Below are 16,850 nucleotides of genomic sequence, written 5' to 3'. Positions count from 1 at the left end.
CAGCACGCCACCGATCTATCCTCCACGGGCTACTCTATTTAATAAGGTTACACGCGTGACAGTGCGCACGAAATGGCACATTGTTGTGCAACATTATGTCCTCATATTGACATATTAGCTTTTTTAGTGGGCTCCTACCCATTGTGTGGGAACCACAAAGTAAACATCTTCCTTTTTTCGACTCCAGTCAACTGGTGTGGGTTCTTAAAATTGAATTAGAAAGCTTTTAATGTGGCTTTATTACCTCGGTAATTGTGATGAAAGGTCGTTTTAATAGGTAAATTAATAACGTCTGTCACTACCATCTCTCCACGATCCGCGGTGAGTCCAGCAGCGTGACGCAAATTTGGATCCAATTAATAGCCCATAATCGTAAAACCGGCGTATGTGGTCAAAGGTTCAAACGTCTCTCGTTGTACGGCGCACTCTTAGAAACAGAGTGAAAACGCATTAACGACTTAATTATTGCTTTAATGAAATATAAAATGCCGTTTACCATAACTCATTGTTTAAAGATGGTCATTAGAGATGGACAGCGGCCACGTTATGGTGTTCCAAGCTATTAAGGCTGTTTAAATGAGGTTATTTCACTAAAACATTCATTTTAGACGTACGAGAGACTGCTGAAATATTGCTTTTGTCCTCGAGCTATTATATCTTTACCTGGTAATACTCTAGCGGCGATTTAATTATTTTATAATTAGGTAAGCAAGTCAAAGGGGAAATCTGTTCTTTAGTTTTAATAGAGTCGAATGCTTAAAGCCATTTATTGACCATTCAATGTTCCTAAAACATCATCTCCAATCTCGTCGTCTTGACTTCAATTGCGAGAAAAAAATAACCATGACGGTTAATTTTTTTTCGCAACCATGTTCCAGGCGACACCAATTTTGACCTACCTATATGGGGTTTAGCGACCGAGTGAAATCGCCTTACCAAGTCTAAATTGGACATTTTAACACGCTTTTTCAAAAAATGTGGCTCATTATTTGCACCTCACTTGGTTATAACATCAAATTGTTTTTAGTTATTCCGGTACCGGAATTAATTAAGCAAATTTAGTACATACAGATAAACTACATTAAAAACTCGAACATCTTAGTTTTTGTAATAATAGAATATCTACCGCATTTGTAGTACCTCATCATCATCATCCCAGCCTATATACGTCCCACTGCTGGGCACAGGCCTCCTCTCTGAACAAGAGGGCTTGGGCCATAGTTCCCACGCGGGCCCAGTGCGAATTGGGAACTTCACACGCACCATTGAATCGCTTCGCTGGTTCGTGCAGGTTTCCTCACGATGTTTTCCTTCACCGCAAAGCTCGTGGTAAATTTCAAATGTAATTCCGCACATGAATTTCGTTAAACTCAGAGGTGCGAGCCGGGGTTTGAACCCACGACCCTCTGCTTGAGAGGCGATAGGTCAAACCACTAGGCCACCATGGCTTTTGTAGTACCTAAATTAATAAAATATATTATGTAATTGAATAAAGTAAATCTAAAGAGGAAATGACATAGAATTCAACCATCGCCATTATTTATTTTGCCAATGGATCATTTACTTTTAAGAAAAGCACAAGAATCCAAAATGTTATTTATGTAGCAGCCTCTTCCTCAAGTTTTTTTTTTATAATTGGTCTATCATTGAGTTAAAATGTAATGTAAAATCAAACCGCTGTGACATTTTTATAGATACTCATTACCTAATTGACTGTAATGCCTTATAAATTCAAATCTTACTAATATTATTACACACAAATCCAAATTTGAATTCAGGCAGGGTGGTCCTAATATACAAAAAGGTTGTATTTCAAACTAGGAATGTGATGAAAAATGGTGCATTTAAAATTGCTATCGTTATAAAGGTCAACTCCTTCTGTGCCAGTAGGAGAGTCGTAACTGTTGATGCACCGTGACAATTTATTACTAAAGAGTTACATTTTTAACGCTTGGGAACCATGTTTTTTTTATTGATTAAAAATATTTAGTTGTTTCGAGTAAAACTTGTATTTATTTTAAAGATCTAAACAAAACTTAGTATTGCTTTAGTTGATATAGCTTTTCACTATAAGTGTGTCTTTTTTGTATGTTATTTTGCACTCGTTATATAAAATATAATATATATCGTTATTGTTGTCATCATATAATACACTGTATTATATTTATTTATTTATTTAAGGAGTTACAACTTACAAACAGATAATATTCTAATTGACTCATTTATAACACAAAATCCATGTTTGTAACTTAACTAACAAGTGTCCACAACAATCATAATGTGGCTAACGGAATAATGTATAATGCATAATGAATACTTACATTCTGGCCATCCTGGTGTAGATCAAATTTCAATAAATGGGATGGATGAATCAATAGTAGGTACTTATCATAGAGGAATTAACTGCGGGCTGTACAACTCTACAACACATTAGTGATTTATCACTTACGCTGTACTAGCCCTAGTTTTTTGCGATTATTTTTCTTTAATCACCTTTAAGGACCTAAAACTTTTTGGTTAATCATTTTAAGTTAGGTTTGACTTAATTTTAGAACATATTTTTATTATTCGTAAGTATTGAATACAATCATTACCATTATTATTTCTCAATTAAGTCTCATACCTATTTTCGCCTACTCGGCAAAGCCACGTGGCCTAATCACGGTATTCGACTTTAAAAAGCCTTATAAAGTACAATATAAATAAGTATAAAATAATATGTTATGTAACAAGGTACAATAAAGTCAGCATTCAAATAATTTGTCAAAATTAGCACAACGTAAACCATCCTGGAAAGTGCCTATTATTAGTGTCTGAATTCCCACGATCGAGTGTCGATCTTTTGGAAACATTGAGGTTTTAATTCAGGATATCGGTTACTTTCATAAATCTTACATGGTGTTGGTTTAGCACCAATCATTTTTATATAAACGCTTTCGCCATATGTAGAGTGTATTTTGCCTCATGTGACCTCGAATAAGATTTGTTGGTTTATTTGATTGAATTGTAAAACTTGGTTCTTAAATTTTAAAGCATTGCTGATTATCAACGATCCAAAGTTTTCGTAATTTGTCATTTGTAAAACAAGCCGTTTAACATTTTCTGTCTCAGGTAAATTCCAGCCATTCCGAGGCCAAAAGTTGGAGCTCTCTTTAAATAAATGAATAAATTTTCTAAATGAAAATAAAAAAAAAACTTTTCTTTGTAATTAATTTTTTGATCCAATTAGCTATTTACCAATTAACCAACTAGTCAAAGAATGTTGTTTTGGTATGTATTATAGTTATTATAAAAATATTGTAAACAAACAAAATTTAACATTTTAAAATACAAGCATGCCTGCGGTTATTTGAATAGCCAATGATGTATCCATTTTATTTGAGATCATCGCGCAGATTTCCGATACAGAATTAATATCTACTGTTTTACTCCGATAAAACAAACACATTTGCATATCTGAATCAAGCGTTTAAGTAAACTTGAGGTTAAATTTTCTCATGAAAGATTTTGATAGAAATTTGCCAGGAGACATCGGAACTTTTTATTAACTCAGATAGATAAATAAAATTATTCACACTTATGTATATATTTAGGAAATAAAAAAGCAAATAATTACCATAATAATAAAAAAAAACATAAGACGAAGTTAGTCTGAAAATATTGTATGACCAGGCTACTGTACCACAAAAATGACAACTTTGTGGTATATATGGTAGGTAGCAAATCTCCAAAAATTTGAAGATGTCCTAATAGACATCTGCAATCTGCAGCGATCAACAGCGCAGAAAATCGGAGCGTTCTTCGGGTCGATCGGAGTAGTTAATTGTTTGATGTTTAATGAATAATCATAATAATTGGGCAAAACATTTTAATAGGAATGACTTCGTGATTGACATACGATTATGCATTTGATGAAAAAGATTTTAATTCTTTCCTGTTTAGCATTCACTTTTAATACAAGTACAATAGATTAACTGATTTATATATCAATAGAAAATAACACAATAAACTATCCACGCAACAAAAGAAATCCGCAAGTATCAAGATTACGTAGCAATCTTAACTCCTTTCCAAACTTTGTTGGTTAAAACAACCAAGTTAAGACGGGATAAGTAATAGCTTAATACTACGGTTCGACGGCTAAGGTGGCTGGTTTCTCGGCTGAGCGGGATCTCCGTTTAGCGAAATATCTGTTATTAGATATATCTTCGGTAAGTTGCAGATAACAGTTGAGAGCGCTGATTTTGTTTGATATTCAAATTCAGTATTTACTTTGGTTTGGTAATGTAGGGCTACATAACTGAAGATAATGAAATATTTCTTTGTATGAGTTTCTTAAATATATTTATTCTAATCCGTACAAAATTAAAAATTGTATGTATCTAATACCTTTAAACGAGCAATTCTTGTATATATATATTTCGGGGATCTCGGAAACGGCTGCAACTATTTCGATGAAACTTGGTATGTAGGGGTTTTCGGGGATGAAAAATCGATCTAGCTCGGTCTTATCTCTGGGAAAACGCTGGTTACCGAGTTTTAGCCCGAGCGGAGCTTGGTCGCCCAGGTACTGGGTATTTATAAAAATAAAAAATCTTGCATCAAGTAAGTAAGATTACTAATTTGCGTGCATCTATTGATATCCAGTGTTAGCAGAGCTCCTAAGATTGTACGATTGTAGGGTCATTTTCTGGGGTTAGTGGCATCGACAGACAAACAGGAAAAAATTGAGATTTTCAGACTTTTCTTATTGTTTGTGCTATAGAAGCTACCTTCGCTTAAATGGGTCCCACTGAAAAACAGCGTTGCGGCTTGCCGTAACATTATGCTGAGTGGGGTCCACTTTATACTATTCGATGTTATTTTTATGTTTTTCCATGTAATGTACTTTTATGTGTATCGAATATGTGTAAATAAATGTCTCTCTCTCTCTCTCTCTTCGTATCAAATTTCAAGTTTCTAGGAGAGCTGGAAGCCCTGTAGGTTTTGCTTCCCCGGCAATTATTTGTATAAAAACATGACTGTATCTTTTGATTGTGTTGACTTAGAAGTATAGAAATAGAAATGTTTATTCACTTTTTCACAAAAATACGTTAGTAATACAATTTAAACAAATAATAAAAAATAAAAACAAGTTTTTGTGAAATCGCGAAGCGGTGCCAGCCCAGCATAGTGTTGGCCGTGTAGGCCAACGCTGGTCTTCCGCTGTGACCGCGTGGCGACATCACGGAAGGCGACCAAAACAAATCATGCACTATGGAAAGACAGAAAAAAAATTAAATATAAAAATACAAAATTCAAAACTAATAGGTAACAAAAATAAAAACAAACAACATGAAACCAAAACAAACAAACTAAAGTAAATTAGAAAAAGCAGCAAACTGTGCCCCAATAACCAATTATGATTTTTCACTACTCTTAGGGGTAGTAGACCTGTGTATCCACACCTCCACACATTCCCGAGGAAAGGGGTCTTGACAGACGAACGCACAGTCAGACAGCAGATGGACAGCAAAGTGATCCTATAAGAGTTCTGTTTTAGCCAACAATGGCGAGATCGCTGTGAACACCTTTAGCTTGCTTCGAATTTTGAGTTGAACTCTATTTATACAGGGTTAAATTTAGGACGTAATACAAAATAAGTGTTTCGTGCTCAGTTTATGCTGGGTAATATAATGCATTAACTCTTTTGTTGAAATTAGTCCGATGAAATTTGCGGTTTCCATACATTGTTCATGATTTCTCATTTCAATAATGTATAGAAACCACAATTTTTTTCAGACTTATTTCAACAAAAGAGTTAATGCATTTTATTACCCAGCATCAACTGAACACTAAACACTAATTTTGTATCAAGTCCTAAATTTCACCCTGTATAACAAAATAAGAGCGTTAACAGGTAGGCTCTAGTTACCAAAAGCAATTGAGTGGATACATATATGGTGGCTTCTTATTGCTTTTGCGTGAACTTTCCAATAACCCCTGTAAGTACTTAAGTAGGTACGTAAGATGTCGAAGAAGCTACGGCCACCCATCTAGCGCCCCACGCGGCGACGGCCACTGTGACGGATTCCCGCCACGCCCCTCATTTGTTATACAAATTTTATATACTACCCTCCGAGCGAATCCACCGAAAGGCTTCAAAGCTGCTGTGAAAAAGAACAATGGATAAAACTTGAATCTGCTACTCCTTAGGCGTTAGTGCACATTTGCAATTTGATACCTGAGATACAGATTTTTCAGAAAGGAACTCTACATGATCTACATAAATTACGAGCACTATTTAGCGTTTCGGAAAATGACTCAAATGGTTTGTTCATTTGGCACGTAGTTACTTTGCCGGCACTATATTGATGGTTTTGCGTTCTCTCCGCTTTTTGTTTTGCTCCGAAGGGATTTCAACTATTTTCAAATCCTTTACGGTATATAGAAAAACAAAAAAAAACTTATAATACTTAGGAGTACCTACACACTTTATGTCTCTTATGTAACTTGCATGCTTTCGATGGTAACTCCTATTATACTTTCACTGATCTACCTTTGTTATTATTCCGTATTTATACAAAGCAAGAAGTTAAATTACTTTCTTTTAAAAATATGCAAACGCTCAACCATTTGAGCTGATAGGAATCATAAACAGATAAACAACTACTGAATCTGAACAGACAATGTAATAATCCGAGGATAGCCGTGAAGAAATTTCATTAAATTCTTTAACCCGAGGAGAACATGCAATTGCAAAGGTAGTTGTGATTGAGACGGTAGAAATGGGTTCCGTAGTGCACCCTCAGGCTTTGCATGCACTAGTGGTGTAAGTAACAATAGCTTCTTAAAGTCGCGAATGCGAAAATTTCTGCAGATTATTTTTTTCTTTGAGGTTGGACGATATAAGTACTAATTTCTTGTCACATTGCTAAAAGACGAATTAAGTAATTTTGGAAATTGTTGCAAATTGTTAGCAGGTATTGAAGCAGGAAAGCGTGCATAAATCTGACACGACTCTATTTCTAGGGCCGGTAGGGGACGTGTCAGATATTATTGCACGCTCCGCTGTGGCAGATATTATTGAAGATGACTGTATATTACATATTTTTGCGGTTTTTTTTTTCAAAGCTAATTTGAGCATTATAAAAACTTAATAAAGTTATATTGCGAATTTCCGTAGCATCCCTAGCATACACCGCTTTGATTAAATAAACCTTCAGCCCGTCACGCCGCCGGCAGCCGCCGGCATATCGCACAGATTCCATAGCCTTTTCAATCTTTCCGTTTAATTTGCCAAAAGAAAGAGCACGTTGCATTTGTTGTTCGCCCGAAGTGTGTTTTAATGCAAACTGTAGGGATTGGCGTTTGTACTGTAAGTAGTTTAAAGGTTGATTGGACGGTGTGAGCACCATTAAGGTTTCAGATGTTTTAACACATCTGGAATGAAAGAAACAAAATTTACTGTTAATCTGGTATTCGTTTTCATTTTCAGACCAACAATAGGTATTATATCATCAGACCACAATCTTAGGGATCAGGATAATGTTTCACCTATCCACTAAAATACCTATAGGGTATAAATTAATTAGTCAATACAATTAAAAATAGGAGCTTTTAACTGCATAAGGTGATGAAAATAAACAAGTCAGATATATAAGGCGTAAAAAGTAGGGTTTAACTTAGTTTAGTAAACCTTACTTTTTACGCTACAGCTAAGGGTATCCTATTAATATTCATTACATGAATCCTGTTTACATTTTACCTTATAGGTGAAGTTATTCTCTGCGACATTCAGTAATTTGTTAAGGACTAAGAGCTATTTGTTTACGCGAAGCAACATTTATCAATAGCATTCAATGGTTTTATTTCCTCAAAAAGATAAACATTGTAGTTGGCAATTCCCCTTTATGGTGTCTGACGTCTGTCTAAAGGTCACTGCCGAGTCTATACAAAGCGATATTGTAAGCACTAGACAAATTACAATGATTAGATGATGAAATCGATGAAACCTAAAACCATGACGATTGTCTCCTACGTATAGCTCCGACTACATAGTAAATCTCCATAAATTTCACATAGGCTCCCGGTCACGGCATACTTGACGGACATGGTGTTATCAAGGATCGAAACGCTATACCGTTACTGATTCAATGGCCACGATAATGTTATAGTTATGAAATAAAATACAGATAGTCGGGGAATTTAATAATTATATTAGTTGGCATTGAATTTTTAATTAGATATCCAGTGAGAATTCCACACGAAGTTACGAATGCCGCGTTTGGTTCCGCCTAAACTTATGACTTAATAAAACGTTACGTGTGCCGTATTTCACCAAGTGATAAAAGAATCAATGACAGCCTCGCTCTACCAATATAATTTAAAACCGAGAAATCTATTAACCACGCTCGCCCTGTCCCATGCCACGAATGGAAATCATAACCGGACTTTCATATCTAATTAAATTACTCAGCTATCTCCATCGGAGTAATAGTTAATTTCGATTTTGGAATAGGCACACAAATTACGATGCTATATATTAGCTATGACGGAATTTACTGTGCTTTCATTGTTGATAAACGTTTCTAAACATGTTCACTAGAAACTGGGCATCTAAATGTATACAAAGACTTCTAACCACACACACGCATACACCTGTGTGTGTGTGTGTGTTTGCGTATATTTATAGCGCATATAACAAAGAGGTGAACCTTGTCTATGCCTTGGCAACGCACCTGTGATTCCCCTCGTGTTGCGGGTGTCCATGGGCGACGGTGATCGCTCTCCATCAGGTGACCCGTATGCTCGTTTGCCCCCTCTTAAATAAAAAAATAAATAAATGTAAAGCGGCATTAATCTCTGCAATCACACATTACATCCATCATACATTTAGTAATAAAAAGCTACGCCATCCCTATAACTTTCCCGGGTGCGTGCTAAATTCTCAGGAAGTCATAGCTAATTTAAAGCTAATTTCAATGAGTGTAATGACAAGGCTTCTAATTTCCAATATAATTATTAATTATTACCTACTTGCCTCAGTGGTGGTTTATTTTATGAAAAGAAATGAACTGCAATAATTTATCCCAGACAATCTATAAATGAACAGTACCTATGAAAAAATTAACTGGGTAGTAGTAAATTTCAAATTAAATTACATTAGATTAAGAATATGTAATTAATATGATCGTACTTCATAACACAGTCATCACACGTATGATAAAGTAACCACCGAAACGAAATAAATTTTAAATCGAACAATAACCTCGGCACGTTTAAAGGAAACTCAGAAATCTCCCATACAAATACCTAATAAATTCAAAGGATTGACTCGAGGAGTAGTGAGAACTCGTCCATTTACAGAAGCCGCCATATTATGAGGGCATAAATCTAAGCGGAGTGTCGTCGGACGCTCGCTCGCTTCATGCGCCTCATGAATGGGCTTCGCAGATGAAGGATGGCCGAGCATTAAGCCGAAGGCTTCCGACTAAAGCCCGCTGTCAGCCACAACCTTAAATAGGCCGTTTTGACAACCAACGATACGTGAAATGAAATATCGAAGTAACTGACACGAATGACTCGACCTGGCTTTGTGCTCGAGGCGGTACAAATAATCTCCTGACAAAATAATCAGTAAATAGAAGTTTGTAAACAAACGTAATTATGATATCCGTTCGCGATGTACGTAAAATTTAAATGGACCACAATATAATGTAAATAAATTTATCATTCTTAAACCGTTTCCTCCGTTTTGACGTCAATTTGGCGGCTTTGAATCTCGAGCTCAAAGCTGTAGAAAAAGCACAATGGGATTATGCAGCCCTAATGGGCGACCGAACATGGGCATTAATCTCGTCATACAATATTGATGTTTCCACAATTTATGGCTCGCGCTCATAATCTCAAAGTCAAAACGCCCTATTAATGTGTGAAGAAACTCACCTCCTCCAAACAGTATCAAAGTGACATATTTTTATGAATTCCTCCGAGCTCGTTAGTAAAACATTTCGCTCTAATCCGCAGAATACAATTGAATTTGATCTTCAAAAACATGTTAAGATTTATAAATATTTGTAACATTACAAAAATTACAACAAATACGTCCGAACTTTTGCTTTATTATAAAGCAAGAACAAACCATTCACAAATACTAACATCGCTAAAATTTTAAGATATACTTTAAACAATATTGTGGACTTGAGTTTTTAACACCGGTGCGCCATTGAGGTCTCCTCAAATTTGACTTTAATCTGTTTAGAATCAGGAGACATTCGCACCCAAAGCACGTTTTCTGATTGAATAAGATTTAATCTGTTCCCTTCAAAAGCTCCGTGGTCTTAAAATTCCTAATCGTTGAATAATTTACTGACGCATGCTTATTCTACCTCGTATTAAATTATTGCTTTCTTGTTTAACCTATGAGGCAGTGTAATACAATGGTATACATGCGAAAAGTAGTGCATTCTAGTCGATTCCCATCAATATCTTTCACCGATCTTGTTGACTCCCAGGTTTCATGTTATGGCTGGATTCTTATTCAAAGTCGGCCGGTATCGGCAAGACAAGGGACATGAAGTGTGACACCGGGGACAACACGATCACCATGAGCGCCGTGAATTAATGTTGTGTTGTTCTGGCAGTCGTGTGTCTTTCGCCAAAGCACTAAATTATGTGCGATAGCAAAGTTCCCACATTCTCTCATGGGTACGTTGATGTTAGATGTCAAGTGATTTTTTGTTGAAATAATAGTACGTAATTCAACTAATAGAGAGATAAAATTACAAAATTTCGACCGCTAGGCTTAGAGACATTTCAGTACGTCTGTTTTTCATGTAAATGCAATAAATTTAGATCACTATGTTATTTTTGAGACATCAATCGGATTTTTTTTTCGATTTCCTTTTTCAAATTTCTATTGAATTGCTACATGTAATGATATAGGTGGGTACGCGTGAGAAGCCGCAAGTAAAGGCTAGAAAAAAACAGGGGGTCTCTGATCATGGGGCTTTAAATCCAGGATTCGAATCTACTCGCATAACTGAGCTACTTTTGTTCTGCTACTTTTTAAAAATATGACCATTGTACTTTCATTTTTTTTTTCATACAAATTAAATTTAATTTTCAATGTTTGCGATGCAATACTAAATTGACCACACATTGATAAATGCTTGTCTTGGAGATGTCAAATAGGTAAACGTCAAAAAATACTTCAAGGCCCCCGTACCAAGAGACAGCGATGACACCGCTATGTCCGATAGGCTGATTTAACAATTAAACTTTGATGGCTTCTTGCTGAAAACACATAAATCTCGAGCTAGCTTTAAGCTCAGTTTAGTAGTGTCAAATTGTATGGAATTGTCAAGCTTAAGCTTGGATTAACTACTAAATCTAGATTATTTTTTTCCTGCAAGACGGCCTGAGGATCAATAATTGGTCTAAATTTAAGTTTTTTGAAAATGTTGTAAAACAAAAGTAGCTTAGTTTTGTGAGTAGACCCGAACCTTGGATTTAAAGCCCCAAGGTCAGAAAACCCCTGTATAGGTATTGAAGTTTATGAAAGAAAGTGCATTTAAAAATTTGTAAGAAAAAACTTTTTCACTTCTCATGCTCGTAAAGTAGGTACTTAGGTACTTATGGTCGATCTAGGCAACATAAAATTACTTTTTATGCTTTAGTATATAAAGCAGAATCTTCCTCTAAGACCAAGGTGTCAACTCAACAGCAACAAACAAAATAGTTTCTGTATATTTCTATAGAACGCCTCGGGTAAAACACATTGTTATCCACGCTAACTATCCACCTACTATTTATAGTGAGTGAAATTGGACGTAAGATACATCGAAATATTGCAATCTAATTTATTTAGGCTTCTAAAAATATCAAGTACGTAATAATTACAATTGGTTTAGTTGCAAAAAATGTTTTAAAATATTTCAACACCTTCGGCGATCATAATTCGGGGCGTAACAAACAGCATTCGTTTTATTACCGTAGAATCGGTATGTTTCCTCGATAATAAAAGGTATTTAGACGGTAACACGTGACGACAGCCCCTGCAGCGGAGGCCGGGGACGCAAATTATGGCAATCCCGACACCTACGAGGCGCTAACTGCTGTTGCAACCTGCAATTTGCGGACGTGCAATGAACGGCGCTGCCGGCAACTCTGCACTGATTTACTCGTATATTCACAGTAAAGAACAGACGATAACGCGTATTAAGCGAGAAAAAATGGTTGTTTAAATATTAAGTCAGTTTTTGACTTCCCTAAAATAAAGATATCCCATTATCAGTCAAAACACCTGGTAGACCGAGCTGCCGAACGCAACCGCGTGTAATACAGTCCGCGCACCCTAGCCGGATGCCTACCGATCGCCTCCGCAAAACAATGGCCAAAAGGAAACAAGCGATCGATTTTAAAATCAGCCCCGTAATCTCTGCGCCGTGTAATCTTGCAAATATTTATTATATGTCAAAACAATATGCCGAAATGGTACGCTTATTGCGATTTTTACAAATGCGTCTGGTTTGCTTGGAGCGCTCGTTAGCGTGAGGTACGAGGCATTGTGGGTGCCACAATGGGAGGCGGGTCGCGCCCGCGGCGCCCGCGCAGCGCGGGAATCGCTTGGCTTCGCGGTCCATATTTAAATCAATGTCCCTATTAGTCTATCGACTACGAACCACCATTAGGAACTATGAACTATAAACATACTTTGCTCACCCGCGACCCTTTGCTTTGCTTTGAGTCGCGGGTGAGCAAAGGAATTGTTTAGAGTTCATTGATATGGATCTCCGCAAAGTAACGCCTGATTCTATAAACTATTAGGAACTATCATCATCATCGCCAGCTTCATCGATAAAATAAGCTAGGTATCTGATCAATAGAGGCTATTGTACTTTTCAAATAAAGTACCTAACATCCTTTATGACCTGACTACGACGCTTGAGGGGTTCGATCCCCGGCCGGGGCAGATATTTGTATGAATAATACGAATGTTTGATATGTATTTAAGTATGTATTTATCTATATAAGTATGTTTATCCGTTGCCTAGTTAGTACCCATAGTACAAGCTTTGCTTAGTTTGGGACTAGGTCAATTGGTGTCAAGTGTCCCATGATATTTATTTATTATTTATTTATTATTATTTGTTATTGTTTCATTATAAGTATTGTTTATATCAATTATGGCCCTAGTGGAGTAGTTAGCCTGATATAAATAAATAAATTACCGTTGATTTGTCGTCGTCCCTCACGTTTCTGAAAGACAGAAAAAATGGAGGTAAAAAGGGAGGAGCTATAATGAAATAAAATCTGCAATCACAAGAGTACCAGCCATTTAAGAATTCAGAGGCCAACACAATTAAATAAATGAATTACCAAATAAAATAATCGCCAAATCACAGCGAGCAAATTAACGCACGTTGCATTGCAAGCGTTAGGAACGATCCCGTTTTGAGGTTAGAGTTGCTTGGCGCTAACGTCAACTAAACAGTGCAGGAGCTCAATCGACTCAGTCTCGAAAATTTTATTTGGTTTGGTGAAATTTTAGTACAATAGTAGTGAAATGCGGAGGCGTACAACCACTTTTTATGGCTCGTAAGGCTCAGCGTACTAAATTTAGGACACAATCTCTAAACAAAGCTCAACTCTTCTTTATTGACATTAAGTTTAAAATTTTGATAAAGTGTCTCAATAAAAGTGCACTTTTTCAGATAAAAATTAAAACACGTACTTTTTGAAAAAGTCGTAATATTTTGATGTAGACATTTCCAATTAAGTGTGGAATAAAATATCCGGCAAATGGCCTCCGTGGCTTTTATACCAGTTTGACAAATACATGAATGTGCGTGTGAATGTAACTATGAGCTGAACTGTTTCAGGTTTACTCGCCTACTAAAAAGTTCACATAACGCCAAAGAAAGAAATTGCTCGGCTTTAAATCACATAATCTCGGTGGCCACTGAACACGAGAAAGACGATTTGCTCTGAAAATCGTTGCTGCAATAAATCAATTTTCGTAAAAGGTTTTCAAAATCACAACGCGTTGGTCTTTTCAATTTTTAATAGCTGCAACAATCATAATGTGACAGCTGTCAAAATTAAATTTTGAGTGTTGTTACTTGAACAAGAGAAACAATTACAAGACATTTCGATACTGCGCTCTTATTGACATATCATTTATGTAGAGAAGTGCTGTATGAAAGAAGAGCGAAGAATAACCCTGCATTGCTCGTAATAAGAACATTAAACATTTACATTCGTAGAATTGGCGTGCATTGGTTCAATTATAGGGTAGGCAGCGCTAGTTTACGCCACAGCAGCGCGCCGCCAGCCCCCCAGCACGATAGGCAGCTGAAGGCGTTGCCTACCCTGGAATTGAACCAATGCACTCCTTTGGACACAGTACTAAAGTCATCGACATAGCTCAGAGAATTAGCAAGATGAAGTGACAGTTGGCTGGCCATATCTGCCGAAAAACCGACAACCGTTGGGCTAAACGAGTTTTTGAGTGGAGACTACATCTCAGCAAACGTAGTGAAGAACGCCTGGAGTGACGATCTGCGAAAGGCTGCTGGTAGAAACTGGATGCGTCGAACAACAGGGCGCAATGGCACTCATTGGGGTAAGCCTATGTCCAGCAGATGATGATGATGATGATATACAGGGTGGCTCATTTAGATCGGTCAGTATGGGAAAGTCTGAAACTATAAGACATACGAAGATCTGTTCTTAGGAACCATGTCATCGATTTTAGTAACAAGAAAAACTGCATTCATACATTTAAAAAAAAACATGTACTCATCAGTTTGGGAATCGAACCCGGTCGGTCGTTTTGAAAAATAAAACATACTTACATTATTTATATTTGGATATCGGTAGTGTAGGTCAAAAGTAATCACTGTACATCAAACATGGTATCTATAAAAATGCATAGTATGTTTCGTGTGCTCTGCCTACCCCATTTGAGAATACAGGCGTGATGTTTGTGTGTGAGTTATTTTTCCAAGCTGAATACAAGTTCTTGTTAAAAATCGATGACATGGTTCTTAAGAACAGATCTTCGTATGTCTTATAGTTTCAGACTTTCCCATACTGACCGATCTAAATACCCTGTATAACTGGCGACCCGTTCTAGCATGGGTGTCATTTTGAACTAAAGCAACAAAAAACCTTTACATTAGCTTCAAATTTTCACCTCTTTTTTCAAAACTATACCCGCGCGAAGATAGGGCGGGACGCTGTTTAATCGTAATAATTATGTAAAATTAGGCATTGACGGTTAATTAAATACCTACTCTCCGGGATTGATACTTGATTAAGAAATCGCGGCGCAAAGTCCCGTTGGGGCAGGCGCGTGGCGGTCGCGAGCGATCTTCCTCTGTTTTACGACAAAATAATATTCTTTAATTATAATGGAGCGTCGTGAAGTAAAAAGGCGGCGCACGCGACATCTGTATTAAATTTTAATGGTGCACCTGCACGCTGAGATCGGGTTTGCAGGAGATCACTTGGCATTCGACGGGGAATCTGCATCGTGGTAGCATAATTAAAAATAAATTAGTAGTCGTAATATCGGCAAGTTATCTTAGCAAGTTATATTACAGAGTGGAAAAAATAGAAATAGACCGAAAGGTAACGTCCGACTATTGGTCACTGTCCCAGTAGTTGTACGAAGAATTTGTTTAGCGCTGTCCCGCGGGAACTATGTAATTATCCGAAGTAAAAACTATCTTGCATCCTTCCCAGGTTGTCATACTATCTCCATGTAAAATTTTATCATTATTGGTCGAGTACTTTAAGCTTGAAGGCGATGTCGCAATCGCTTTGTGTGCTATGTTACTCGTTCATGATAATAGCTAATTTATTGAATCAGGCGTTACTTTGCGGAGACTCATATCAATGAACTAAAACACTTACTTCCTTTGCTCGCCCGCGCGACCTTGCGATAGCTACGTCTATGCAAAAAATGCGTGTTCATGCAGTCAAGAGTTAAACAAGTGCTTGAGTGGAGATCGCGTCTTGGCAAGCGTAGTGTAGGACGCCCTCCAACCAGGTGGAACTATCTGCAAAAAGCTGCTGGTAGACAGTGCGCTTTAGCGCTCATTGAGGGAGTCCTACATATATCAGTAGTCGATACTACAGGCTGATGATGATGAGATGAGTTAAGACTCGCTTAGCAATAGGTTAAAACAATAGGCGAGGGTGGATAGACACGTCGAGGGGAAAATGGGTAAACCCACTAAATAGCATTAAAATGCTCGAGTTTTACACACTGCTTTTCACCTTAATTGAGAGGAAATTAAATAGCAACAGTGGAAACAATTTTTCACTTACTAGGTACCTTTTATATTTCATGCATTGCTATATAATTATAATTTTTTATTTTTATTTATTTATTTTGATTGATTTAATTGAGTTTTAGTTTTACATAAAATAAAAATTATTACAAAAATACAATATAGAAACTTTTTTGTTTATGGCTGTTGACACCTGATTACCTTGGTCTTAGGCGAAGATTTAATGTTACTCATTAGACCATAAAAATGAATTATGTCGCCACGATCCAGCATAAATATGTAATACCAACTTAACAAGCATGAGAAGTGAAAAAAGTTTTTCGGACGCTCTGGTCGGTTTGCGAACCCACATTTCTTAAACTACTGCTGATAATAAAAATAATTCCAGGATTCCCTGGTCAAACCCAGTATCTCGATCTAATAATTCATATAAATTTAGAATTTAAACTTCTACATAATAGTGTTCTTTTTTCAACAGTCAATTATTTCTAATTATCGGGTTTGACCAGGAAACCCTCGAATGGCAATCAAATATTAGTTTAATTAAATGGGTAGCACAAGATTACC

This window comes from Choristoneura fumiferana, chromosome 2 (genome assembly GCF_025370935.1).
Source record: "Choristoneura fumiferana chromosome 2, NRCan_CFum_1, whole genome shotgun sequence".
Lineage (NCBI taxonomy): Eukaryota > Metazoa > Arthropoda > Insecta > Lepidoptera > Tortricidae > Choristoneura > Choristoneura fumiferana.
Note: the sequence above shows the minus strand (reverse complement) of the source record.